The sequence below is a fragment of the Prionailurus viverrinus genome, chromosome B3 (assembly GCF_022837055.1).
Source record: "Prionailurus viverrinus isolate Anna chromosome B3, UM_Priviv_1.0, whole genome shotgun sequence".
Lineage (NCBI taxonomy): Eukaryota > Metazoa > Chordata > Mammalia > Carnivora > Felidae > Prionailurus > Prionailurus viverrinus.
Genome location: NC_062566.1, coordinates 140,249,196 through 140,263,617, shown reverse-complemented (window position 1 = coordinate 140,263,617; position 14,422 = coordinate 140,249,196). Strand labels below are relative to the sequence as shown.

Sequence of the window (14,422 nt, the reverse complement as noted above, 5' to 3'; positions counted from 1 at the left end):
CTAAGAGATGAATTACATGAACCAGTGCCTGCTATCTGCTCTCAAACTCCAACACAAGGTGACAAGTGCCAGTTTTTCAAGCACTAAGGTAACGCCAAGGAAAACTGACTCGATATCCAGGGGAAGTTGCCATCCCCAAAGTTAGTTCCTCTCTACATTTTCTAGCCTTCCTTCCAGGAAAAAAAAAAAAAAAAAGAGAGAGCCTGCTAATCAATAACACTTCGTTACATTCCTATATAAGTTTTTTGCTTTGTTTTGTTTTTGGTAAAGTACAAAAATAACACAAGCTCCAAAAAAAAAAAAAAAAAAAAAATCAAATAGCACAGAACTGTCTGAAACAAACAGAATTCTGTCCCCAGGCCATCTCCCCGCCCCCCCCCCCCCAGTCTCTCTCTCCAGGTGCAATGACCACACTTCAGAGCTGAGGAAACAGGCTGGAGCGGTTGGTTCACTTGCCCACTGTAACACAGCGAGTTAACAGAAGCCTGATGGAAGTCAGAGCCTCCCAGGCTCAGGATGCTAGTCAATGACCCCACAACCATCTTACCTGATTGTGGCACAACCGGTAGCCAATTTACCAAAAAGAAACCAATTCTGAAAGAGAATTCAAACTCTTCTATGAACAGGTATTCTAACACTAGAGGAAAAGCTTTTCCACTGACAGAAAAAGTCGATGTCGTTCAAACAGTGACTACACAGAGTGCCACTCAGTATTAGTTTCAACACCGAGCACTAGTTTTCCATTTCCTTTTTAAATATTGAAAGTCCATACAAACAGACAGTTTGATTTCACTCAGAACATATAGAGCGGACCCTTGAACTCGGGTGTGAACTACGCGGGTCCACTTTTACGAGAATCTTCTGCAGTCCAGTGCTGTCAAAGTATTTTCTCAATAACACTGGCTTTTCTCTGGCTTCCTTCACTGGAAGAATGCAGTACGTGTCACATATAACACACACGACAACGTGCGTTGGCTACTTATGTCATCAGCAAGGCTTCTGGTCAACAGCAGGCTATCAGCAGTTAAGTTTCTGGGGAGTCAAAACTTGTACGTGGATTTTTTTTTTTACCTCACAGGGTGTTGGGCGCCCCAAGGTGTTCAAGGGTCAACCGTAGGGAGATTCCTATTTACCCGCGAGTGAGCGAATGACAAACTAAATGACCCTGGTTTGTCACAAAAGTCGGAACCGGTGGTCTGAAAAATGGGGAGGAATTATTCCAAAGTGTTTCCCTTGCTTATTATGTCACAATAGGGTGGATTATGCCAAGTAAGAGGAAAATGCCCTAAGATTCTTTAAAACAATGCTGATGCACGGTGAGGCTGCACGGCTCACACGGGACCCCGGCGGAAAGACCGCAGGTCGGGTGATAAAACTAAGTAATGAGATGTGTTCAAGCCAAGGCTGTGTACGGGGAAGAGGGAAAAACGATCTGCAGTGAACTGAGGGTCAACCCCAGAGAGGGTCTGCTGGAAGGGCGGTTCCTTTTCATAGACATCCGGCAAATGAACCCGAAACTTGCGCTCTACAAGCTCAACTCCGCAAGCGTACAAACGTCCAGACACTATCATTACCTTCGCTGGATGAGGGGCGCGTGGTGCGTGCACAGCCACCGCCCAGGCATGTGATCTGCGAGCAAATCCGCGCACCAGGTGTCTGGGCAGGGCAGGGGGCAGGCCCCGCGGGGCTGTGCGCTGTCCCAGTAGCCTGCCCTGCCCACCGTTCTCGGGGGCAGATGCTATCTGCTCCAGTCTTTTCTGCTCCGTCAGTAACAGGGCCAGTAAACCTGTCTCCCCAGGTCTCCAACGGGATTTAGCTCAAAAATTACAAGGAAAACAAAGCATTCTTTGGATACTACTTTGGTATTTTCATCTGCTTTGTTTTTTAACAGAAAAATTAGCTGGTGGCAGGAACAGTAAAATTGACCAGTGGATTCTGAGCGTTGCAGGCAAGTTTGGACAGAACATTTTCTGTGCTGCAAACAGTAAAGTGTTGTTAATAAGTAACCTTTAAGATCACACCTCTTTTAGATTTCCTTGTAGACTCCTCTGAGGACTCAAATCTAAAACAAAGGAAGAAAGGACTTAATCAGAGCCACTTAGGGGGAAGTCACTTGGTATCTCTACTAGGTGAGGTGAAGGCGTGACAAAACAAGTCAATAGATGGGGAGCCTTGCAACTTGCAAAAGAATTACCATCTGATACCCACCAGCAAAAATACAACCGTTCACTCTTTTCATGTCCCCAAAGTCCAACAAAGACTGGATGAACAATTTGCCAAAAGAATGCTGGGGGTGCTGTCATGTGAATGATGTCACAGGAGAGAAAGGTTCTTTCCCAGCAAGTGAAAAGGCAGCACAGGTCAGGTGTGTGGTGAGAGAGACGCAGGTCCAGTCTTGGCTGTCTCTGGACAAAAGGAGTTCACAGGCAGTGGTGCCTGACGCACGGTGAGCGCTACGGTTTCGACCGCGGTACCTCTAGCCACTCTCCTGACCTTCCCAGGAAGTAGCTCTCACCAGGAAAGCTGCGTCAGCACCGAACTGAAAACCACAGCAGAGCAGGAAGTCCTCCCAGAATGCTGAAGACCGGACTTAATCCAGAACAGGGCCGTGCGCGCGCACAACGGATGCTGCCGACGGCCTTGTCTCTCACTGCCTCCCTACTGTACGCACAGGGTCCTCAGCTCTTGCTCCCTTACACAGTCAGGGGGACAAGGGCTACCCACCAGCTTCTAGAGTCCCCAATATCTTCTCTACCACCTACCCTGCTCCTTTCCAGAACATGCCAGTAGCTGCTGGTAGGGCATGATGAAAATGTAAAGTGTGCATTTTCAAAACCTCCCACATGCTTTCCTTAAAAGCAAAAATAAGCTTTCAACCTAAGACGATAAAATCCACTCCCAAATGCCTTCATGAAAACAAAGGATGACCGGATACGTTAGGTGGTGGATGAAGGATGAATCAGGAAGGGAGGCAAAAAGCTCTAAAACAATGAACACGGGGTTCCCGGGGACTTTTCCAGTACTTTCTCATCTCTGGCAACAGTAATCTTGATTTCATCTCTAGTAAATTAAAGGTTAACCAGAGTCCGTCCCAATCTGGGGGTGAGGAGCCACTGCAGGCAGGCGAGGGTCATTAAGTATGCTGTGATTAGGACGATGCCCAAAGTCCATGCGGCTTAAGGAAATGCCAGGATGTTGGCAAGGACCCGGTCATTCGCACCCACCAGCCTTCCCCACTGCACGGGGGACAGAACCGGGCAGTCATCTGGGTGCAAGAAGAGGCTGACCGGACATTCTAAGCAGAAAGATCGGTTACTTGGCGTACTCTCCTTTAAAAACCATTCTATCGTTGTGTAAGTGCAATATTTTAAAAACTTGAATATTCCCATGGAAACAACCAAGGAGAAATGTCTAATCTTAAATTATGATGGATAAAGATACGTATCACTTCGATTCTTTAACAAGTGCACATACGGGAGGGCAACTGGGTGGCTCAGTCGGTTAAGCATCCGACTTCAGCTCAGGTCATGATCTCACGGTTCGTGGGTTCAAGCCCCGCGTCGGGCTCTGTGCTGACAGCTCGGAGCCTGGAGCCTGCTTCGGATTCTGTGTCTTCCTCTCTCTCTACCCCTCCCCTGCTTACACTGTCTCTCTCTCTCTCTCTCTCTCTCAAAAATAAACATTAGAAAAAATTTTAAAAAAAAGTGCACAGACTGTACAAACCATTGGCTTCTCTGACAAGAATTTAGCATTACAGAAAGTACAGGTAAAGGCGTTATGTTCTGGGGCAACATCACTTAAAGGTAGAATGTGTGTGAGATTCATCAGGAAAATTCACAAAATTCCTAAAGCCTACTCAAACATTTCTTGAACTACCCTTACTGTGTACAGAAAAGCAGGCCAAAATACAGAAGAAAAATGAACTGATTTCCTGAGGTAGCTTGAAACAACACAAGTAACAGAGAACAGAAATACATAAATAACAGTACAGATGTAGACTAGCATGGGATCCAAAATAATCAGTAAATAATGATGATAATGATGTTAAATCAAGACAAGCTTCCTAAAGATTCAATAGCTATACTGATTAATAACAGTAGCTAATATTTGAGACTTCACTATGTGCCAGCCACTGTTCTAAAATTCTTTAAGGGATTCTTTTTTTAAATTTTTTTTTAATGTTTACTTATTTTTGAGACAGAAAAGAGACAGAGCGCGAGTGGGGGGAGGGCCAGAGAGAGAGGGAGACACAGAATCCGAAGCAGGCTCCAGGCTCCGAGATGTCAGCACAGAGCCCGACGCGGGGCTCGAGCTCACGGACCGCGAGATCATGACCTGAGCCGAAGTTGGACGCCCAATCGACTGAGCCACCCAGGCGCCCCCTCTAAAGGATTCTTTTTAATCCTCTCCAATAATTCCATTATCAGTCCCATTCCTAAAGAAAGAAACTGAAGCTCAGAGAAGTCATTTGGCCAAGGTCACACGGCTGGTAAACAGCAGAAACAAGACGTACATACACACAGAGTGTGTGACCACAGCACCTGTGATGTTAAACCTCTATAGGCTATCCCATCTCCTGAGTAAAGGACACAGAGAGAGAAGGGCACTCCACGGTACAGAGAACTGAGCCAGGCAAGCCAACCTAGTCCATGTCGCTTGAGTGGAGTTAAGAAAATCAAACTGTGGCTGATGAAGGAAGCGATGGAAAGTGAGGGTAACGGGCAAATGGCTGCCTTGTCGGAGGCCTCACTTGTTTTCTATATTCAGGTTTCAAGCCGACGAACTAAATGTCCTTAGTACCATTAGCGGGAGTCTCGCACTCAGCTGCAAAAAAGGGAAGAATGCAGATGAAAGTTGCCACGGTCACCTGAGCTCACCCACTCCTCCCTCCTCTGGACACTGCAGACTCAGGACACCTTGTGATCTTGCATATGCTATTTGGAGCGAGAGGCTGACACCATAAGGTGGGTTGGGGACAAAGCTATAACCTTAAATACAGTTCGAAAAAAATGTTACCATCGTAACATTTGCAGCAGCATTCGTACTACAAAGGAAACGTGGCACCAGTTTCTCTCGCATAACTCAAACTGAGCATGCCAAAATTTTTTTCATATCGTGGCATCTCCTTTTATTATTAAAATAAGAAATGAGTTATCACTAACAGAGAATCAAAAAGAGCTTAAATCATTTAAGTAAAGCAATTGTGCCACCTGGTGGGCACAGATATTACTACAGTTAACATCCCAATGATCCCCCGGGGCATGGCGGGGGTGAGGGTGGGCGCACACAGTAGTAAAATGCACTTTTGTTAAAATCCCACTTTACAGAAGAAGCGCCATCCCCCAACACTCTAGTAAATACTACAAAATCCAACTCAGTCTCACAGACAATCTGATCAAGTGGAAAGGAGAATATAAACACTGGGGCGCCTGGGTGGCTCGGCTGGTAGAGCATCCAACTTCGTTCCGGTCACGATCTCACAGTTCATGAGTTGGAGCCCCACATGGGGCTCTCTACTGTCAGCGTAGAGCCCACTTCAGAGCCTCTGTCCCTTTCTGTCTGCTCCTCCCCCACTCGTTCTCTCTCAAAAGTAAACATTAATATATATATAAATATCATCATCATCATCATCATAACATATAAATATATATATAAATACCCCACCAAACCACACTTACTTAAATTCAGTTTCTGGCACCTATTCCTACCTAATCTCTACCTCTATATTCCCCCTCCAACCAGTATCAACTTTGTATGACTGCAGATAAATTCTACTCCTTTTTTCCTCATCAGCAGAAGAGTGGATTGACTATTATGGTCTTACAAGTGGCTCCAGGGCAAACATTTTATGAGTAATTAAAAAAAGCTTTTTTTTCATGTTATATTTAACATTTTGTGTGCTGCATTAAAAAAATAACTCAGCCAATAAGAGCCACCTGGGTGGCTCAGTCGGGTGAGCGTCCAACTCTGGATTTCGGCTCAGGTCGTGACCCCAGGGTCACCGGATCGAGCTCCGTGTCAGACCTCATGCTGAGCACGGAGCCTGCTTAAGGGTCCTCCCTCTCTTCCTTGGCCCTTCTCCCCTCCTGGAGCATGTGCTCACTCTCTCTAAACAAAACAAAACGAACAAAAACTTGCAATAGGAAAAGGGAAGTACATGCCTCCACCTTTACTCCAGTTCTCATACACTTGTGTGCCTTCCAGAACCACACAGATAGGATCTCTTGTGTTTTCAAAATGGATCGTCACTAGAATGACGTCTGGCTGTAATTACAACAATAACCACCTTTCCCTTAAAAATGCCCAAAGCCTACGGTGAAGAATAAATCAGTCCAGCGACCCACTATTCTCATGCATCTCTCCCAGCAAGTCAACCTGCCTGACGACCATGTCCCTAAGCAGGCACCTGTGCACTCAAAATAACTTCACTTGCTCTCTTAGGTGTTTCCCTTTGTACAGTATGAGCAGAAGGAACAATGCCCAAGACGAGGTCTGCCTCTGTCTTAACTAAAGGCAACATTCCCGGACAGAAGAGGGGGCAAAGAGACACTACGGATTCACTCACAAGCTCGTAGCTGGCAACAGTGGAGCCCTCTGTCCCTGCTTTCCGTTAGGAGCTTACAAGCTAAACCCATTTCCTCATCTGTCGGACAAAAGTATAAGAGATGACGTCCGGTTCTAACCCTTCACAAGGCAGCAGAGGAGCCAAGATACACAAAAGCAAAATCTTACTGAAATGAATTCCTTCATAAGCACCTGTGAGTTTCCGTTCGAGGCAGACTGCACTCTAGAGCCACAGAAGCAGTTTATGGAGAGAAACCCAGTCCTCCAGCCCCATTAGAGCTGTATGTCCGCCAGGCCACTGGTTCCTAGCCCTGACCCAAGAGAACCAGCCAAGAAACTTCTCTGAAGTACTAACTCTTGCGCTCCACCCTCTTTTGTACACATACATGTGTTTGCACGTATGTGTGTTTATGTGTGTATACGTATGTGTGTGGATGCATACATCGGTTTTAGGAAGCATGATGGGCATAGAGGAAAGGCACACGTATAAGGCACAGCTCGGTGAGTTCTGAGGAAGTGAACACACCTGATCAAGGAAAGAACCGACTATACTCTAGATGTTCTGGTTTGCTTTTACAATGCCCCCAGATGACTTCGAGAATTGGTGAATTAGAGCATTACATTAAGGTAAAGAACACAAGTGTGGTAACATTCTTCATTTTAATGTGATAAAAAGCACTTCAACAAGCACAAAATCTTTAAGTTTGGGTATTAAAAAGATCAGACAATATCAGGACCACAGACATAGGAAGAAATGTGCTTCTTTATATTATTACTATATAAAAGGAGGTTTGCGAATTTGTGAGTTGTGAATTTCAATCATGCAAAAATATTTCCTTTCAGTGACTATACAAAGTGATTCTCTTCTAAATTACTGATTTCAGGCCCACCTCCCGCAAAGGAGTTATGGGCAGGGAAAGGCGGAGGTGGTCAGAAGAAGGGTTTACGAGCCCGCAAATCCTAGTGACTCCTTACAGCTTGTCTACAAGCCTTGAGTTATAGGGGCCTATGTTTAACCCTGCCTCCGCCGCCCTGTACTTACAATGGTCCCTCCCTCAGTACAACCCATTGTGTACAAGGGCACACAAAAGAGGGATCTCTAAGTGAGACAACAGGCCAAGGGAAACACAGAGGGAGGCTGGGTTCTAGGAAGTGCGCGGGAGCACGACCTGATGCAAGGTCGCTTCCCCTCTGTGGGCCCAGGTTTCCGGAGCCCTCAAAACGGAGGCTAAACTGCACAGTGCTGTAGTGAGAATGGGGGGCGGGGGAGAATGGCGTGTTTGTTGGGAGTGGGCAGGTTTTTCCGCCAAAGCTGTAAATCCTACCACTTCCAATGCCTGAATCTTGGGGGGTGAGGGTAGGGGTGGGGGAACTTTCATCCAGTTAAAGAAACTGGAGTTTTCAAAGCAGGTGTGCAGAAAGGTGGTATTTTATATTTAATTATTCTATTTTACATTTAACCCTTCTCCACTGATTCAATGCATCTTTCAGGCCGACTGTGTGCCCAGTGCTGCTTCTACAGTTAAGATTAAAACAGTCGGCCTTCAGAGAGCTCAGTCTGGAGGGCTGAGAAATAATGACACAAATAATTAACTCCAATTGTCATAGGCGTCAGAGAAAAAGAACTCTGAACACACTTAACTGGGAAACCTGATCTGCAGAATCAAGGAAGGCTTTCTTTTCTACTGGAAAAGGACATTATGAATTCCTGCTTACTCATTTGTTATTTATAGTAGGGGAAAATTGAAAAAATAGAAACATTCAAGAACGAAGACATGGTGAAATAAATTGAGCTATATGATGGGATATTATTCAGGGATCAAAACTCAGTCTAATGTTTAATTATCAGAAAATTAAAGTTGAAAAACTATTATTTACAATATGACCTATTTGTGCTTAAAACCAGAGTGCACAGAAGCATAGAGAAAGGACATGAAAGCAAAATTTTAATACTTGTTATACCCACGTGATGGGTATAGGAATTACAGGCTATTTTTAACGATAAAAACAAACTTGTATGTGTATATGTAATTTCTTTTCTGAACCATTGGAGAGTGTCATAATTATGCCTCCGTACTCTTAAATCCTTGGCCTGTATCTTCAAAGAGTAGGTGTATTATTCTCTTACATAACCACAGAACAGTAAATTCAACATTTAAACAATAATCTGTGTCTGTATTCCAGTCCGGCCAGTTGATCCCAAAATGTGCTTTACACTGTGCTCAAGAATTTAAGTAAATCCCAGTTATCTCATCCCCACATATATATAATATGCATCTTTTTAATGTTTCATAGAAGTAACCTCTGCACCCAACATGGGGCTTGAACTCACGACCCTGAGAGACCAAGTCGCATGCTCTTCCAGCTGAGCCAGATATACGCCCCAATACACAACTTTTTAAAAATATGGACATGTTTTTTCTAGAACCACAATACCACTATCACACGTAACAAAAATAGCAGAATTCCTTGGTAGGAGAACAGTGCTGAACTCGCTGGACGGTCTGAAACGTTGAAGTCCCACGAGAGCAACTACTGGCAAGGACACGAAGCAGATGAAGTTTGCACTTTGTTGGTAGCAGTATGAACCAGTTTGACCACTTTGGGAAATATTCTGGCACTGACCTCACAGCTGAGGATCTACATGTCGAATGGATATCAAGAACCAAGTCAAAGAAAGTTCCCAGCAGTAGCAGTTGTAACAATAAAGAACTGCAAGCAAATGTCCATCGTGAACAGAAAGAATAAATAAATTATAATGTAACAAGAGGAAATTCTTGAAGTCTAAAAGAAAAGGATGACGGTAAGACACACGGATATGATGAAAGGGTACAGTAACCCTTAATTTTTAACTGCACGCTTCAACCATAGTCTGTAAACCCAGCTGTGTCTTTTCTAGTAAGTTCTTACCACTTGACCTAACTCTAAATAAATAAGAATAAAAATGATAAAAATAATGTCCATACATTAAAAAAACATTCACATCCCAATTATCAAGCTCTCTGAAAGCCATTTCTTTATAAAAAACTGAGAACTAAGGCCAGTAGTGCTGATCCGACCCCTACCCCTGCACACATTCCAGTCAAAGAACTAGCAGGCATGAATTTTAAGTACACTTTTCCTTCCTGTCGATGACCTTGTAATTTACCAGGGCAGGTTCCCATCAGACTGTGAGTTACACTTGCACAGGGATTTGTCAGACTGTCCACTCTCGTATTCCCCCAGTGCCTGGCGCATACACATCTCTCAAATATGTACCGAGCAAACGAACGGTCATTAGGCGGGTGGCAAAGAAGATGCTGGAGGATTCCAGATGACCAAGGTGCAGAACACACAGCTGGAAAGCCTGCGTTTGCAAGTCTTCACACAGGGCAGTGTCCACAACCCCATCATTTCCTCATTCACTGGACGAGTATTTATCGTGCTCCCACCACGTGCCAAGAGGACTGCCGGAGAACGGAGCACACACACCAGGTTCCTCATCAGTTTTCAGTAGAGAGGCGAAGCAAAAAATACCATGTCGGACGACGATAAATAAAACGAAGGAAATGAAGCAAGGTAAGGCAGTACTCTCATTTCATAGTGTGGTCAAGGAAAGCCTCTCTGTCAGTGGACGCGTAAGCAGCGAGGAGGAACTGAGGGAGAGGGCCATGTGGACACTGGGAAAAGAGTATTCCAGACAAAGGGATGGAAAAGGCTCAGGAGTGGGCTCAGACTGCGTAGGGCCTTGTGGCCAACTGTCCAGTCCTCTGACACTGTAGTGAACTGGAAAGCCACTGGAATGTTTTGAACAGTGATTCTTGACATGTACTATGTATTCATTTGGAAGTTAAAAAATGTACTCTGTATCTATGAAACTTTCACACACAATATAATCTTGACAATGTGGACTGAACTCAAATGCCCTAAGAGAAGCGCCTGCGTGTGCTGCAGCTCCAAAGAAGGTTCTCATTCCAAGAAAGCTACAACTTGTTTTAAAATCTCTAATTTGGGGCGCCTGGGTGGCTCAGTCGGTTAAGCGTCGGACATTGGCTCAGGTCATGATCTCACGGTTCGTGGGTTTCAGCCCCACATCGGGCTCTGTGCTGACAGCCTGGAGCCTGCTTCAGATTGTGTGTCTCCCTCTGTCTCTCTGCCCTTTCCCCACTCCTGCCCTGTCTCTCTCTCAAAAATAAATAAACATTAAAAAGAAATTTTTAAAAATCTCTAATTTGACTTTGCTTTTCGACACATCTTTAAATTCTGTATGTCTAGCACGTTGTAGGTGTTAATTTTTTTCTTTATAGTCAATAGTCAACTAGCTTCAAAAATCACATCCAGCTTGATGGTCTCTGGCATTAGCTAATGATCTCCATCTATGTCAATTTTAACATGGAGATTTGTGCTTACCACGGTACCACTTTCTCCTCATTTTTATAAAATAAAAGCAAAATGCAATCAAACACTTAAATAACTGCAAAAGCACTGATTATACATAACCTATAAAGTAGGCGATGCATAAATGAGCGGGACCATCTGTTTTCCGGATTCCCAATAGCCAACGTTACCCTGCAAATTTCTACACCCGAGGCAAGTGCCGCTGAGTCTAGGAAATCTGCTTCTTCGGGAAGCGACCCACAGTGGGCACAGTTGTACCCTGGCTTGCCCTCTGGCTCCAATTCACCTCCTACAGCCAAGCCCTACCTTAAAGAGAGTCAAACAACAAAAGTCATGCTCTGATTATCCCCTTTCCTGACCTATCCTCTCTCCTAAAACTGCCTTCTAAACTGTGCTCTCAGGCCACCGTTTTGTATTACATTTGACTGCATTTGCTTTGGCAAACTTCTGTTTGTTTGTTTTTCATTAACACAGTAAAGTGAACCAGACTGGGAATAAGGTCTGGCTTAACTGTATACATTTCAAAGAAAACAAGACTATCTAGTAAAAAAAAAAAAAAGTTTTGAGATTTCTCGTTACCAACATGTCCACTTGGTTTTGCTAACTTTCAGCTGCTCTGCCACACAAAGTCCAGGCCCTGGCTGGGTGTACGTGTCAGGGCAGGGACAAGAGGGCGATACGAAGGTACCGTGTACTGCACCCACAGCAGCGGCCCCAGACAGAAGGCTGCCCTAAGGCCATTAGGTTGGGGCAAGCAGGGCGGGCATCTAGGGTGCAGACCAAGGGAGGGCAGCCTGAAATGGGGTGGGGAGGGTGCTCACACATGGGGGCAGAGGGGGGCAACCATGTACCTCACAATGGTGACCAGGAAGCAAGGCCGATAGGGAGATGATGTCCTATCACAGAAACAAGAGTGACCCACAGGCATCTTCATGCACACGCGTGGAATAATGACGGCAGGGTGCAGGCGTGCCCAGATATGACAGCGCCCTGCTTACTTAAAGGCCTATTAAAGCCCCCCGGACCCCCCCCCCCCCTTACCCCATGTTCCCATGATCTCCATCTCCTTTGAGCAAGTTCAAACACTTCCGACACTGCCAATTTGACTTCCCACTTTTTTTTTTTTTAATGTTTACTTATTTTTTGAGAGAGAGAGAGACAGAGCACGAGCAGGGGAGGGGCAGAGAGAGAGGGAGACACAGAATCCGAAGCAGGCTCCAGGCTCCGAGCTGTCAGCATAGAGCCCCATGCGGAGCCTGAACCCACGAACCATGAGATCACGACCTGAGCTGAAGTCGGATGACTGAGCCACCCAGGCGCCCCTGACTTTCCACATTTCGATCAAGCCTCCCTCTAACAGCAACAGCCTTGAGGGCATCAACTTCTCTCACCCGGAATGGATCGACACTCACTGCCTCTAGCCCTGGCTCTCCACTAAACCACAAGGCTGCCAAGAGACTTGGCACAGTTTCAAGGCTTCTCACCTCCCCAAGGACCACAGGTGTCGCAGCCAGGCAGGTCTCCAAAACAGAGCACTGCATTTGCTCCCCGCATCTTCGTACACGGACAAATACAGGCGCACAGGCGTCCTTCCCCCGGCCTGCAGCACACTTATGCACCTTGCCCACAAGCCAACTCTTACCCTCCTCAACATTCTACCCAGAATGTCAACTGTTTCCAATACTTCCCCTGTTTCTATCCAGGAAAATGTAGACTTTCTGCTGGGTCCCACCACGGGGGTGGGGTGGGGTGGGGGAGGGATGCTAACAGCCCATAGGAGGTGCTGGAAGCTAAAATGGGACTCGACTGTCCTCATCTCCAATTAGTGAACATTTTTCCATTTCTCTCACCATCTGCCAACGTCCAGATTCTACCACTTTTCAACCTTCATTCATTCCTGTGTCCCCTAAATCTCATGCCATTGTTACATCAAGTAATTTTCCAGAATTATTTAATATATATACTATTTACTTATTACATACTATATATTATTTAGTATATATACTATATAATAATAATAATAATAATAATAATAAAAGCATACTGTTCTCCTCTACGCTACCTGGAATTATTTATATTTCCTCCATATGCAATGCGTCTCTACAAGGCACATTTTCTAGGCATACCCTAAAGGTCGTAGCTCTCGCTGAAGTTTCACTCAGACACAGCCCAAAGCAGCTAGTCTAGTATCAGTAATGCTTTAAGAATGCAATTATAGCTTATTAAGAAAGGCAGCATATGAAGGCAGATGTGTATAATAAATGCCATCTGGAGACCAGAGATCTAGCCCAAACTTGGCTACTAAGAAGCTGTGGTTCCTTAAGCATTTGACCTCACTTTTCTAGACCTCAAGTTTTTTGCATCCAAAAAAGAAGAGCCGGAGTAGAGGAAATACACATAAATTACAGTTTACAGGTTCATCTTCCCTTCTTTCTCCATTAGAACATAAGCTTCCTGACTCCCTCACTCCTGCCACACACTACCAAGCACACAAAGCGCTCAATAAAAATGTGAATGAAACCAATGCTCACTAAACAAACTCAAATTCCAGATAACCCCAATCAAGATACTCTTGGAGAGAGCTTGAAACTATGAGCCTAAACTTCACCCAGAAAAATAAATACATCGACCAGGAACACTGAAACGAATAAAAATGGTACAAATCAGGAAACAACAGATCAGTCAATGAAACAGAGTCAAGAATTCAGATAAAGACCAAAGTACACACACGAGTTTAACCTAAGTGAAGATTTGAGAAAGAATTAAATAGTTCCAGATAGAACAATGATGTAACGAGGAGAGAGGCGGGAGGAGGGGAGGGCAGAAGAAACAGAGGTGTGCGCAGTATATAATATGTGGGGGAAGGGCTTTCTTCAGCATGACAGTATGCGAGCAGCCACAAGTAAGATTAATCAATTTAACTACATGTAATTCTAAAAAACAAACCAAACAACACATAAGGTAAGGCCTGACTGCTATGTACAGAAGAATTAACAAGTCAAGATACAGAGGTGCCTGGGAGGCTCAGGCAGTTAAGTGACTCTATCTTGGTGCAGGACACGATCTCACAGTTAGTGAGATCGAGCCCTGTGTCGGGCTCTGCACTGACAGTGTGGAGCCTACTTAGGATTCTCTCTCCCTCTGTCTTTGCCCCTCCCCCACTCACATGTGCTCGCTCGCTCTCTCTCTCTCTCTCTCTCAAAATAAACTTTCTTAAAAGTTCAAAATACAACGACGCTCAACCTTAGTAATAATTAATGAAATCCTTTTCTGTCAGTTCAGCCAACTTTAAAAAGCAATAATATTCCCGTACAATCAGGTATCACCCCACACCCATTAGGATAGCTACTATTTTTTTTTTTAATTTTTTTTTTCAATGTTTATTTATTTTTGGGACAGAGAGAGACAGAGCATGAATGGGGGAGGGGCAGAGAGAGAGGGAGACACAGAATCGGAAACAGGCTCCAGGCTCTGAGCCATC

General features: G+C 44.8%; 1 protein-coding gene across 5 annotated transcripts in view; it reads right to left on the bottom strand.

The window, feature by feature from the left end:
- The window catches only part of RCOR1 (REST corepressor 1), a 129,108-nt gene that overhangs the window by 26,431 nt on the left and 88,255 nt on the right, over positions 1-14,422 (bottom strand). The gene's annotated exons all lie outside the window — the stretch shown is intronic.